The 2731-nt window shown below is 50.2% G+C and overlaps 1 pseudogene; it reads right to left on the bottom strand.

The window, feature by feature from the left end:
• Nucleotides 1-602: 602 nt before the first annotated feature.
• Nucleotides 603-1637, bottom strand: LOC125532788 (annotated as a pseudogene).
• Nucleotides 1638-2731: the final 1094 nt, after the last annotated feature.

The raw sequence follows: 2731 nt of genomic DNA, 5'->3' as shown, positions 1-2731 counted from the left end.
CGTTCGTCTATGTTCTGGTATCCTCAGGTTGGATCCTTCTAATCTACACTCTTCATCGACGACGGTTGTTGTTCTGGTGCGTTGCTTCTATGGGACCTTAGCACGACGACTTTCCAACTGCCTACTACAACAAGGTTTGCCGGGCTTCGGCGAGGGAGGGGCGATGACAGCGGCGCGCCTTCGGCTCGCTTCAATGCTTGTAGTAGACGCTAGGTGGTCTACGGATCTGGATGTAATTTTTATTATTTCTAGTGTTCGTTATACTATCATTATTGAAGATGAATAGATTGGAAGTTTTTTTTCGAAAAAAACCATGTGTAAGTTGTGGGGTATTCCATGTGAAAGTTGTGGGGTCAGTTTTTGATCACACCTGAAATTTGTTAATGTACTGTATGTGTGTTAAAATTTTGAACATGCTAGATAATCGAGTGTACTTGAACCCACGATATTTTCTCCACTGAAGAGATGGCAGGAGAATTGACGAGAGCAACAAGTGCATGGCGAGCTCAAAACCAGAGGAGTGACGAGATTTGGACAAACTAGGACAACAGCGTGATACAATATGTTGGATATATTGCATTTTTTAGCAGGGTGCCCCACGCACATGACACCCGCATGCACGGGACCCACACATCCTAATATCCCATCCGCGACACGAATGAACCACTCCATCCGCGACGCGCACGCCACCATTTCGGCAAAGTTAGCTATCCACACACACATGCTACATCTTCCATCTCACGCGCACGAGACGTGTGCCGCCTCCTCGCCGCCCACACGCTGCATCGCCTTGTTGGCTGACGGCACGCACTGTGCCGCCGTGGTTGTCGCCGTCGTCTGCAGGGGAGGAGCTTGTACCGCCAGCGGCTTCTGCTGTTGCTTCACGGCGACGACCCTCTTGCAGGCGGCCATGGTGAAGGTATGGTCGGCAAGCGGGACGACCGGGAGGTTGTCGCAGTTGCAGATCTCGATCATGAAGCCGTCGGGGTCGTGGAAGAAGATCTGGTCCACGTAGATGCCGCCCTCCTCCACGCACCGCTGGATGTACGGGATGCCCAGCTCCTTGAGCCGCCGCTCCACCGCCACCATGCTCTCGCACTGCAAAGACATGCATACACACACGCACCGCAAATCATTCATCTCCGGAACCAAGCGTACAACATAAGTTCATTCTTGTCTCGTCATCGAGCAATCAGTGTTTTTGAAAATATTCAATTGGAGTAGTAGTACGTACCTGGAACGAGATGTGGTTATCCTTGGGGTTGATCTCCGTCTTCCCGGGCAAACTCTGGGGCTCTTCACATTGCAACAGGTGGATGCCGATCCCATAGTTAAATAACCTTCATTCGCAGCAAAAATCATCAACCACTTCTCTCTTGATAAATATACTAGTACTATTGATGTGGTTTTCTAGCTATTAAATTTCATGCATCAACCAGTTGTAAATTGCTTAATCCCAAAGATGATGATTCAATTCTGTTTAATTACCATGCGCCGTTGAAGTTGAAAGATCCGGGGCGGCGGATGGGGATGAAGCCCAGGACATTCATGTAGAAGCGTAGCGACTCCTCCACCGAACTGCAAACGATGCTGATGTGGTTCAGCGATGCCAATGGCAGCACGCCGCCGCTCGCCATTGCCGCTGTCGTGCGTGCTTACCGCGCGTCCTCACCTACCAGGTCGTTGCTGGGACGATCTATCATCTATGCCCATGAAATTGCAAGCGGCGAATCTAGGTGCAATGGGCACATCGTCCAGCATGCACCTGCGCGCATGCGTGAGAACGTGAGATGGTGGTCTCTTCCAAAATGTTGGAGCTGTGCCGATGAATATATATACCCTGTTGCTATTATATATGTGGGGAGGCCGGAGAGGACAAGAGAGGGTCATAATTAGGATGGCTGGGGCAAGAACAAAAACGAGGAGTCCCGGTTCTTCCGAAATGTAACACGAGCGACATGTTTTATATGTAAAAAAAACTATATTTATCCTAACCATATTTAGTCATAAGTACGCCTGTAATTCTTCCCAATTGATGCCGGACAACTGGATTAACTAGCTGCAAGGACGGTGTAAGACCGCTCGTAATAGGGAGTATCATATATGAGGGACATACTATTGTATGATATACCATCTCTGTAATGCATAATATGATAAATTAGTGAAAATGCTTGCATCTAAACCATCGTGTCAGCTAGTGCTTATGTTAGCCGTTGGATGGTGAGGTCGACGAATCCTATGTCGCCGCCGCGGTGGTCCGCGACTTTCTCCGCGGCGTTCCTTGATGGCACATCAGACTGGCGTCCATGCTCCCTGTTCCTTGGCCGTCCATGCTCCCTGTTCCTTGGCCGTCCATCCACCTTCTTATTCCCGCAGGACGGCGACTGAAAGATCGAGGAGGGCCATCATTTGCGCGATGGGGAGAGGATTACGACCCGCAATGAGATGGTGCTCATCAAATATGTTGTGTGTGTCCGTCTCTATGTCTTCCCAAATCAGCGATGGCTGACCCTAGGTCCCCGGGCTCTTTCACCGGTGGTGACCTTCCCATGGACCGGATCGTGGTTCGAGGCCCTCATCATTGATGATGTGGCCAACCCGAGGACGCGTATGTGGAAGTCCAGTAAGTGAATGATGTTCTCGTAGAAGCGGATCATGGCGGTGGCACCTCACCCGGGGATGCACGAGATGAGGATGGTGTATGATGGTCTACTGTAAAGGCTAGGAAGAG

Source organism: Triticum urartu, chromosome 1 (genome assembly GCF_003073215.2).
Source record: "Triticum urartu cultivar G1812 chromosome 1, Tu2.1, whole genome shotgun sequence".
NCBI classification, from domain to species: Eukaryota; Viridiplantae; Streptophyta; class Magnoliopsida; order Poales; family Poaceae; genus Triticum; species Triticum urartu.
This window is presented reverse-complemented; position numbering and strand designations above follow the sequence as displayed.